Source organism: Centruroides sculpturatus, unplaced genomic scaffold (assembly GCF_000671375.1).
Source record: "Centruroides sculpturatus isolate CEXI.00-Female unplaced genomic scaffold, Cexi_2.0 scaffold767, whole genome shotgun sequence".
NCBI lineage: Eukaryota > Metazoa > Arthropoda > Arachnida > Scorpiones > Buthidae > Centruroides > Centruroides sculpturatus.
Window position 1 is genome coordinate 1 of NW_019385366.1, and position 12232 is coordinate 12232.

General features: G+C 30.0%; 1 long non-coding RNA gene across 1 annotated transcript; it reads left to right on the forward strand.

Moving 5' to 3' along the window:
- Positions 1-2980: 2980 nt before the first annotated feature.
- On the forward strand, positions 2981-8497 carry LOC111638190. The gene is made up of 2 exons (XR_002758813.1): positions 2981-3146; positions 8016-8497. It is a non-coding gene; the product is annotated as an uncharacterized LOC111638190 (long non-coding RNA).
- The last annotated feature ends 3735 nt before the right edge of the window (positions 8498-12232 follow it).

A 12232-nucleotide genomic window follows, 5' to 3' on the forward strand; every position in this document is an offset into this window, starting at 1 on the left:
GCATTCAGAACATAGCAATACAGCACGGATATAGAAGGAACCTGATACACGACCTTGCCCGCGCATAAGTATCACGAATAGCCGCACGTGACACTTCTAACATACAAGCAGCGGCCCACGAAACGCACAACGTAAATGGCACACAGTCTTGTGCGGTAGTTGAGTACAATCACCACCTCAACTCCGTTTACAGGGAGATTGCCGCCCACACTAATACTAAGATTGCATACAAGAGGCCTAGCACTGTATATGGTCTACTCCGCGGTGGCAAAGACAAGATCAATAAAAAGCAAGCACCGGATGTTTACATGGTCCCTCTATGGGACAACAGGTTTCAAAGGAAATTAGTTTATATTGGGTCCACAAAACGCTCTTTGAATAAAAGATTGCAGGAACATAAATACGACATCGTTAATAAACAGCACACCACCGCCCTATCAACATATGCCACTGAACCCGGCATAAGAGCTGACCTACATGAGGCCAAACTGATCAAACTTTCTCACCGGGTGGAACACCTGCGAAATCTGGAGGCACTGGAAATTTACAACGCCGGGTTACGCACCAACTGCATTAACGCTAATGATGCGGTCAATGTGTCACACGCTTGGAAGTACTGCTATGAGGTAACGGGCGACGCCCACTCCAGCAGTTAAAGACCACATCCCCGTTTTGGTGTATTTATTTATATATAATTGTATGTATTACATATGCCATTCCGTCGCCATGGCAATGCACATGCATAACTGTATTCTTTTAAAATCCGTTTGTGCTGTTCCATTATTTTCAAAATAATTTCATAATCATTGTTCTACGCTTACACAGGTTCAAATCTAACAGTTTTAAACCTGATGAAGACCGAAGGTACGGTCGAAAACGTTTGTTTAGTATTAAATTGATTACTACTGGACGTTTAAAGGTTTTAGAGTGTTAATTTATATGCTTTCCAGTATTTACATAAGAAGATTTTAGTAAAAGTCCGATATTTAAAAAAAATCCAGAAAACCTAGCAATATTTGTTGCTGTTTGACATACAATTCCTATGTTTGGTACATTTCTATATATTTGAGATATTTGATAATTTTTAGATATTAAAAATATTTATTTGACTTAATTAAAATATCTATAACCATGAAGCAGATAATAGTAAAAGCTTATCACACCAATGATAATGGGCACAAATGCTCAGGAATCAAAGTAAAAGCATTTAATAAAACAAAAAGGTGGTGTACAATAAGTATCATTGGTGTGATAAGCCCTTACTATTATCTGCCTAACAGTTGTAGATATTTTAATTAATTTAATTATACCTAGGGCTAAAAGCAATTTCTGTAATAACTTTGTTACACCTATAGAATAATTTGCCTAGATCCCAATCGATATTTGTGCATAAGCCCTCATTTATTAAAAAATGAAATAGATAAAATTAACACTGACATCTAGTTGTATCATATGTTGTCACCACTTGTGCACCAGATGTGGAAGGTAACATCTCCTTTGTAACCACTCCCTGAATCTTGTAGTAATGTCTGAACCCACAACTCTGTTGTCTTACTGTTTTTGTTATGTATATAATTTGAACTGTCTGTATAACATTAGTTCATAACTGTAAACCAATAATTCAGCTAACTCATAACTGTTTTGTATCAACACCCTGTACATCATGCTACCATGCAACGTTATGAAGAATTATTACTCCTGTCTACATTGATAATGCTTACTGCTCATACAGTCATGGTGACATTTTCATCTTTATATTGTATAGCTTTAGGCATAGTTTTAATTTTTTTCACCTTATATAAATTTTTTAAGTATACTAAANCGGGATAGTCAGTAAATTTCAGATGAATATCACAAAATTTCACTGTCAGAAACCACGATATCGACATCGAGTATAAATAGGCATGATGTCAATTCATTGAATACTTTGAAAGTCTTTCCTGCTGAGTTGCTCATTGCTAAGTACAATGAGAAGTTTGGACAATGTCGTTAGATTTTGTTTAAAAAAAAAGAAACGGAAAAACAACAAAAATCAGAAATTTAAACTTAAAATCTGTGAAGGATAAAGACATTTCGTGGGCCGTAGGCACAGAAGATTAAGGCCCATCTACATAATTTTACATCATTAACGAATAATGTCTAATTCCAGCTATAGAATTATTTATAAATTATGATATACGACTGCAACAGTAAAATTGCTTTATTTTTTCTAATTTCGGAGTCCGAGATCCGAGTGCCTAGTGGATAATCTGGACTACTTTGGAATCACAAATAGAATATGAAATACTAAACGACAAATTCTATTGTAAAGCAGTGGTGCATCAAGAGTAAAGCCTTGTAAAGCAGTGTAAAGCCTTGATGCGCCACTGCTTTACAAGGCTCTTTCTTTTTCCTTTGAGGGTGCCAAGGGGTTCTGGTACTCTCAAAAGAAAAGGAGAAAAAAACACTAGAAAATTTACCAAAAACTCTTCCCAAATTAAATTATTTTGTTTTTTTATTTATATTGTATTGTGTCTTATGAATTAGCGGTCACATAAGATGGGATTTTTATCGAATTAGCATTAAAATGTTTTTATCAGTTAAAACTCGGCTCCGGAGTGCGCCACTGTTGCAAAGTATTGTTTTTTTGAACATTATTGACTTATATAATAGTTATAATAATTATATATTTATTGTAATTTGCGAAGAGTTTGTTACACTCTACATAGCGAGAATTATTCGTGACGTGAGAATGTTGCTTGTGACGTTTTGTACGGTACACGAGAACAACGACGAGATTTTCGTGCTCGTCCGCCATTTTGTTTTCAAAATGGCGACCGGTTTAATGATTAAGCTCTCTGTTATTAATGTTTCAAATTAGCAAAAGTTTATTTTTATAAAAGAATAATATTTAAAAATTTAGTTTATTCGTGTTATTTCATTATTTTGAATTTTGTTCTATGCAGAAATTATGGTCATATAACAATTATTTCTTTCAGATATTATTATCTCCCGAATATCTTGAAATGAAGAAAATTGAAGCAATTGCACAAAATAATAAAGTATATTTTGGAAACAGTATACCTAATATGTTTCTTGATAGCTGTATTAATTCAAAAATTCCATCAATATCAAAGTCTATTAAAGATGAAAATAAGACATAAGAGGTAAGAAGCCTTTAGTTTTCAATTTTTGAAAATGAAATATTGAACTAAGAATTTAATAACAATTTTAAAATAAAATTTTATTTCATCAAGTGTATTAATTGATCAATTATACATAGGGGAAAAAATCTGCAAATTATTATAGCAATTCTTCTGTTAAACAATTTCCATATTCAGTAAGTGTTTTTTAAAATAAAATTTGTATAAGATAATCAGTGAACAAATCTAGGTACTTTAAACTACCTATGAAATATTGTCAGAAATCTTGTCAAAAAGAGCTAGCACATACAGTGAAACCTTGATTTGTTTTATTCACAACCTGAGAAAAAAACTACAGATATAGGAAAAAGATAGTCATCCCTTGTTTTAATGGATAAAAGGGGGGTAACATTGGTTTGATGCTGCTGATTGTCTGTAAGTTCTGAAACTAAGTTTGCAGTGGTTAATATACATCCACAATTACATTAAGAAAGAAAATAGAATAATACAAGTACAGTACTTTTAATCAAGCACATTATCCAATCTGGCAGTGTAAAATACCTGTACACTGTAAATATCAGGGCTGCAGAGTCAGTAAAAAAAACACTCAACCCTGCCTCCTGATAATTTTAATTGGCCGACTCCAGCAAAATTAAAAAGCAAGTCATTTTATGGGGGGCAGAGGCGCTCATAGGGAGTACCCTACTCTAAACTCTGAAAGGAGTCCCGGGCATTTACCCAAATAATTTTATAGTTAGTATTTTTAATATTTAACATACATTAATATTTATTTGTATAAAAAAATAATAATTTTTAACAAATATTTAATAAGAGGAGAAAGGGGGGAGAGAAAATTCAACATCTACATATCTTTATTCTACAACATTTGCACATCAATTTCACCTTTCCGGAAAAGTTAAACTAAAACGTGTGTGATCTAGCTACTTAACCTTTTGTTCAGAAAATAAAAATATATACTCTGATCAATTAGTTTCACTCATTCAGAAAAATAAGAGTATTCATTTAGAGCAGGGATAATAAAGATGATTCAAAAATATTCAAATTCAATTAAGTCAAAACAATTGAACTACTAAACACAAATACAGTACTACAAAGAAAACTGCATACTTAATAAATTAAGTTGTTTCATTTTATATTTAAAATAAATGAATAGTAACAAAATACAAAACATTTTAAGAAATTATTAAATATAAAATAAATTTTCTTTCATTTAAATAAAAAAAACTAAATTAAATTTGAAATGTCAGTGTCAACACATTCCTCCCAACTCCGATTCTATGACTTCGACTCCACAGCCCTGGTAAATATACACTGTAATATAGTAAGTTCAACATTTTTAGTTTAAAATCAGACTTACTATGGATGGTGATGAGGTGTTGTTGGTTTACCATGATATCATAGTAGGATCTCAGAAATTTATTCTGAGTCATCAGAGCTTTGCAACTCCAATGGTGCTAGGCTGTGCTGGCAATGCAGATGCAACAACAGTGCCTAAGGTAGAGGTGAGGCTGTTTGTTCGTCATGTGATTGTGACATTTTAGAAGCTAGTACTCCTGGTGCATCAGTGGATTGTGGAGTTAGTGGAGGCTTGAAAAACTATCTAACTGCTGACTGTTAACATTAGTAGTTAATTATCTCTGAAATTATTCTTTAATTATCACTTCTTGAAAAATTCTGAGATGCCCATAATGAGCACTGATGTCTCTATTCTTGGTGTATTCCACAAAGAGTGATACAGTGTCCATATAGCTAGACACTTCTGATAATTTTGGCAATGTCACTGGCATCTCATCTTCCTTGTCACTGCTGCTACTCTCCTGGGTACTGACCATCTCTGCAACAATCTCTTTATCTGAGAGTATCTGGTATCCAAGATCACTGTCATTTTCCTCCAGTCAGTCTTGAACATCCTGCAAGGTTGTATCTTTCTTGTCTACACACTGCAACACACAGTGGAAGTCAATGGCTTGAAAACCCTCAAAATCGTATTCAACTCAACATTGGTGAGGAGTTTCTTTCAGCTATTTGTCAAGGTTCCATGAATTAGCAAAGTTAAATATGGTAGATTTAATTGTGTAATTTCTTATGTTTTCAAGTGTAGTCCTCTGGTATCGTTTTATAAATCCTGCTCATTCTCCATGACCACCATAACCTTATCTAAATAGCATCATTGGTATCTTCTCTTACAGGCACTGATGATACCTTGATCCATTGACTGAATGAATGATATAGTGTTTGCAGGCAAATACATGACATGTACTCTGTTGTCAGCACTGGGATGACTTGGTGAATTATCCAAAAGAAGAGCTTTTACATCATCTGGATGAAACTTCAAAATATCTTCCTAGTATCTTTGTACTTATGGAACAAAATGCTTGTGAAACCATTCATAGAAAATGGAAACATTAAACCAAGCTTTCTTAGAGTGGTGGTAATAAACTGGCAAAATGTGCATGTGATCCTTCAGTGCACAGGGGCTTGTAGCTTTCGTAAGAATTACCAAGTCAGTATGTATTGTCAGTGTTAACACAACAAAGTGCCAAAATCCTTTCCTTACTCATTTTTTTTGCTCTTGTTACTTCTTCCTTAGGCAAAGAACCCCAAAATAAGCTGGTTTGGTATTATATAACAGAAGACAACCTTCTTTCTTGATCAGCTCATTAAGCATAACCCGATAAACCTCAGCACGTGCCATATCTGTGCTGCCAGCCTCACCTCACCTTATCTTCATATCATGCAGTCTATGCCTGTTATGAAAACACCATAACCAACCATCACTAACACGGCACTGAATAGCCAGATGCCTACTAAGTTGCTGACATGCATTTTGTATGCTACTGGAAGTTACCATATTACCACAAGCCTTTTGCTGCACATACTGCTTATAAACAGCCTTGTCTAACTCCTTCTGATTACTAACCTCATGTGCTTGTAGGCTGCCATAGAACCAGACTTGCTTGAATATCCTTCAGCAGAATACTTAACACCATATTTGGTAAGCTTAGATCTTTCCTTACACATACCTGAAACTGTTTTTTAAATCAATTTAAGCTTTTGTGCTGCTATTAAATTGACCCTTTTCTACTCTTCCTCCTGAAGACACGGTAAAGAAAATTATGAAAAATAAGAACAAATGAAGCAATAAGAAGCACACATGGTTCTACTCAAAGTGATGGTCCACTAACTAGCAGTCAGCTCCCGAAACAGTGGCTCATGTCCAGTGTTGCCATAACTCCATCCATAGAGTGCGAGATTTTAAACTGAATCAGCTGCTCCAGATATTGTCCATTGCTTTTGATATCTGTTAAAGAGAGATCCTTAAGACTGAGAGATGTAAATGCATGCAAGGTCCTATATAATATGAAAAAAGACACATTTGCCTATATGTATTTCTCAATCAAAAATCATACACCAACCAATGATATTTTTTCTGCTGTCAAGACCAGTCTACATTTTTAAAAAAAAGTGATCTTTATTTGTTTATTAACACTTTCCAAACTTAACAAGCTTTTAGTATTTATAATGTTGACATAGTTTCTTTCAGTGATAATGTAAGCATACAAAAATTTTTTCAAGACACAGAACTGCTTGAGAGTATTTTGGCACTAGTTTGGGTATTATTTCATCTTTATCATCATCATCTCTTACCCTTCACATTTTGTCTGACAGATGAGGTGCATGCACAAGGTTGAAAGTTAACTGTATACAGTTCAAACTTCTGCTTATTATACCATGTTTCAAGAACATCAATCACTATTTTTACTACCACTGCATAGAAATAATTGCATATGATGTGTTCTTTCTTAAAAGTGGTCAGTATCAGCTAGTATTCGTCACAACTAAAAATTATCTCCAATAGATGTGGGAAAATGACAAATCAAAGAACGAATGATGCAGGTTTAATTTCCATTAAATAGGAATTTTTGGGGATTCAAGAAATGGAATGATGTTTCCAAGAAAACAATATATCCATAAATGATAGATCAAGATTTCACTGTATATTTTATTTGTAGCTAAATGCACTTTTTCTTTTTTTCAGTTTCAACATTAAGATGATTTCTTTAACTAATGAGAAATAAATAAATAATAATATAGATAAATAATAGTTTTTATTTTAAGATGATTCATCTAGATTACCAAATTCTACCTGAAATAATCTAGTTAAAATGGATAAAACAAAGCATAAATGATCAAATGATATACTTAACAACAATCATTTGTGTTTACATTTACAGTTAAAATCAATTTGTTTAAAAAATATTGAAATTTCTGAATTCTCAATAAAATTATTTTAATTCAGAATCATCAAATATGATTTTCAAATTTATGTTATTAAAAATTGGAGTGAGGACGATGATATAATTTGCAGAAAGCTTGAAAAAAATTCTGGCTTTAAAACAGTTTAGTTTCATTATACAACAAGATGAGTCCAAGTTTTCAGTTTAGAATTCTTTATTACCACTATTGTTTTCCCCTTTATTTATCATTTGGTAACATAAAAATTATTTAAATATTTTGATTTCAGTAATATTTTTAATTCAGCAGAAAATCATGTTTATTTTAAAGGGGAGAAAAATATTTATTGTTGTAATTATCATTTATTGATTCAATTTTCATTCATACAATGGGGGAAGAAGTAAATTGTAATTGATAATATTTATTATGTCTATTTTTATAATGTAGTTTATTTTCTTTGTTTTAATGCAAATGTTTAATGTAAATTTTATTTATATTTTATATTGAAAATATCTTAAATGCTAAAGTATAATTTTTAGTTCAATACAGTTTAAGTATTTTATTATGTAACTATTAAATTTTATTTTAAAATATTAAATATATAATCTAATATATATTATTTTTTCATACTTTTAGTTGGATTCATATCATTTTCTACACATCTTCAGTTGAAAGACAATATCACGAAAAAGTCACTTTTTAAAAATTAAAAATTGAATTTTAAAATCTAAGTATTGTTTAAAATATACCTTATTCTTCAGATAATCTTTACATAATTTTCTGATGTTTCTATAAAATTCACAAAATCAAAAAAAAAAAAATTAATAATAATAATAATGATTGCATTTTTGTGCAAATAAAAAAGGAGAAAAAAACATCTTTAAATATGTGTTGTCAAGTTTAATCACTTTAAACTTGATTTTATGCACATAAGAAAAGAATAATAATTATAAATGTTTTTGTTTATTATTAAAATTTGAATACTAAAATCTCATTAAAATGATTTTGATTTTTGTATTTTCAGTGTTTTTATACTTCATTGTAAATGTCTAAAAAGAAAAATTTTGTTTCTATATTATAAACCATTCTTATGGTATAAATAAAGTTGTCTTAAAGTTCATTAATGTTTAAAATTAATTATTATAATCAGACTATTTATTTCACAAATATTTTTATGATACATTCATTATTACTAAAGCAAAATATATAAAATCCTATTCTGCAGTATGTTTAAAAACTTTATTTACATAATAGAAAGATATTTTACGAATAAGAGGATTTGAATTGATTTTAAATTAAGTAACAAATTTTATGTAGATGTATGTTAAGATTTTAGTACATTGTACAATGTAACACTATTGTCATATACATCAAGTTACAGGAAACTCGTATAGTTCAAAATCCAGTTAGTTTGTAACTGTATTTTTGTCCCAGCTGGGCATATAGAGATTTACATGTTAAGAAATTTGGTTAGTTTGAAATACATCTAATTCGTAAATTGAAGTGAAAATTCTGTCCAAACTGTGCTATGCATATATTGGCTTGTTTTGTTTGGATTGAACTTCCTCCATACTGTAAGAGAATATACCAAGAACAACTCTAACCTGGTCATTATAGCTTTGCTTTTACAGTAACACATGTTTGGTGTCACCCACAGAATACCTTTTTTTCTCTTATAAAATATGGCTGGGTTTCAGGATTGCAAGATTGGTCTATGAGTAGCAGACTGAGATATTTGTAAGGCTCTAGGCTATTACATTTGGGTGACTTAACTACTGTTTGGGCTACATTTTGAGGAATTCTGCTTTACTTTTTTATAAAACTTATCTGGCAACCAGATATGTGCTGTTTACCTTCATATTTATAATATAATTAATTATTAATGAAAGTAGCATTCTGTATACATAGCTGTATTCTGTTTGTTTAATAAATTATATCAGTTACATGGCATTTGGCATATTGTACAGAAATATGTAAAACTCGAATAATTCGAAGTCGCGAATATTTCGTCACCTGAATTTTGAATGAACAAGGATTTCCTGTCTATACATCTAAAATTGTAATTGTTTACATGTATATAGAATCTCCTTTATTTCTGCTTATTGTAATCATGGATATTTTCATCAGTCATTTAATTGTTATTAGAATTACCATGTTTCGAAACATACGAATTAAAATATATTTATATTTTGTTTATTGAATTTATTATATTAATAGTTATCACTATCTTCAAGTAACTGAGCATTTTAAAAATTTTTTACACAACCCTGACATTAGCCTTAACATTGATAATGATAAGTAATAACTATTATTTTGTCTTAATCATCACTTTAAATGTTAACAATTAAACAAATCATCATTTATTTGCAGTAAAAAAATGCCAGCAATTTAAATAAAGCATATAAGTAAAAAACAAAATGACAGCAATTAAGTATTGTATTGCAAGTACAATACTTAATTGCTGTCATTTTGTTTTTTACTTATATGCTTGATGAATTACATAATAATGGCTATACTTTATAAATTTCTGGGTTCTACAATTTTTAAAATTGTTTTAATATGTCCTTTTAATGTTAGAATTAATAAAACCACATAGTATAGTTATAGTATTAACTGTAGTAATGGTAACTGACTGATCACATTAGTGAATAACATTGTAGATGTTCCAAAATGTTTACAATAAGCATATTCTTCTATATTAACCAAAATCTTTATTATTAATAATGAAAAAAATAAAATACTGTTCTCAATATTTAATTTACATGTTTAATATAAGAAAATGGCTTTGTATATGTGTGTGTCTGTTTGAGCTGGGGAAAAATAAGTGTCAATTGAATGCATCACTATGGCACTTTTGTCACTAAGGATTTTTTGAAGTAGTGTATGGAGACCATATTGTACATTATCACACCGAATATCAGAGGCATCACACGAGATTACGGGATCAATTATGGCTGGCCGTCAATTACATTTTATATTATCAGAATGAGAACTAAATTGAGCAGTATCCTCTGCATTGCTAAGGTCTTTGTATAACTTTGTCTAGGTCAAATTTGGTTGTATTTGGACTGTAAATATTTCTAGATAGTATTGAGTAGGGATACTTTAATTACAATCACCCAATATGTATAGTATGACCTCAAATTATACAGTGATTACCTTAATTTATTCAAAAGACTTCCATCTGATTTAATAATCAGCATAATGCTTTCACATTAAATTCAATTAGAAACAGACGGATGGCATTCGCACACACCACTCTCTCACTAAGAAAATATCAATATAATCAGACACAGAAATTTAAGTAAATTATTTCAAGAAAGGAGAGAATGTGTTTATTTCTGTTCTCCAAAGATAACAGTAATTATCATTCATGGGGAATTTCAGATATTGATAATGGTATAGGACTACACACTGTATCACTGTCTCGATTTCTGATGTGAAAATGGAATATCATTCACATTACTATCAATAATTACTTTGTTAAATATAACATTTTACTGACTTGGAAAAGTAGTTTTTAAATTTTTTAGATGATATAATAAAATTTAGTCTACGAAATGAATAGATTAGTATTATTCTTAAATAGAAATTGTATTTAATTCTAGTAGATATAATTATTTTTATGGATTTTTTTTTCTGTTTAAATATATTTTCTTAGGACTTACAATTTTTATAGTAAATAAATAAATGTAGTAAATCAAATGAAATATGAAACAGTTGGATTAACATTTAAGTTGAGTCACAAACTGGTTTGAAGGATTCATCCTGTTTTCACGCAGGATTACTCATCTCTTTCAAAAATTCTCTATTTATTATTCTAAATAGATGACTAATTTTACATCTATTTTATTCATTTACGTGGAAAGTAAACAAAATTTTCTACGAAGCTTAAAATATTTCACAATCCATTAAACGTCGACCGTTCTTGGTCAGGAATTGTTATCGATTAGCGAGAGACATCAGTCTATTTTTAAATATCTGCAAATGTTGATGGTAAAAAAAAATGTCGATATAAGTTGAGTAATCGATCTTTAAAAGTTTTATTTTTTTAAAGATTTATTTCGAATAATTTTAAAGCGATTTTACGTCGTTGAAATCGCCATTTTATAGTCAAGTTTCTTTACGCTTCGTTAATATGACATACGAATAAAGCGTGTTTCGCTACAACAGTTAGAAGTACGAGGTCTTTCTCTCTCTCTCTGCTCCGCTAATCAAACGAAAATCTCCAGAATAAATAAAATTTATATATATTTTTTTATGATAATTGTAATGCTGGACATTGTAATTCTATTTAAGTGAAATGAAATAAATGAGAAATAAGACTACGAATATGTTTGACCTGTTGAAATATTTAAATGTTCTGTAATAAATTACGCATGTTAAATGGCCTATTTGCGTGTGTATTAAAATTTATCATATGAATTAGATTTATATATTTGTCCCAGTTTTTTTTTTATTATTCTGATTATATTAACATATATATGCTAATTCGATTCATTAAAAACATAAGTTTTGTGTCTTAATTAGTAAATTTAGTTTATTTTTTTTTGTATTTAAATTATAATATATATTTATTTAATTTGGCAAAGGTTTAAGAGAAACAATTAAAAACAATAATGATAAAACAACTTTGTAAGAAACAGGATGCTTACACACAATAGACGATTTGTTTAAAGTCTGTCTCTCTCATTTTTTTTTTCTCTTCTCAATGCTAAATGATTCTATATTTTGCACAAAGTTCTGTGGAGGTAAAATTAATATTAACAGACACACACATTGACATTAGTGAACATGGAAAAATTTCATTTCGTTTTATTGACACAACTGTTTTACTACTATTGTAAATTTTT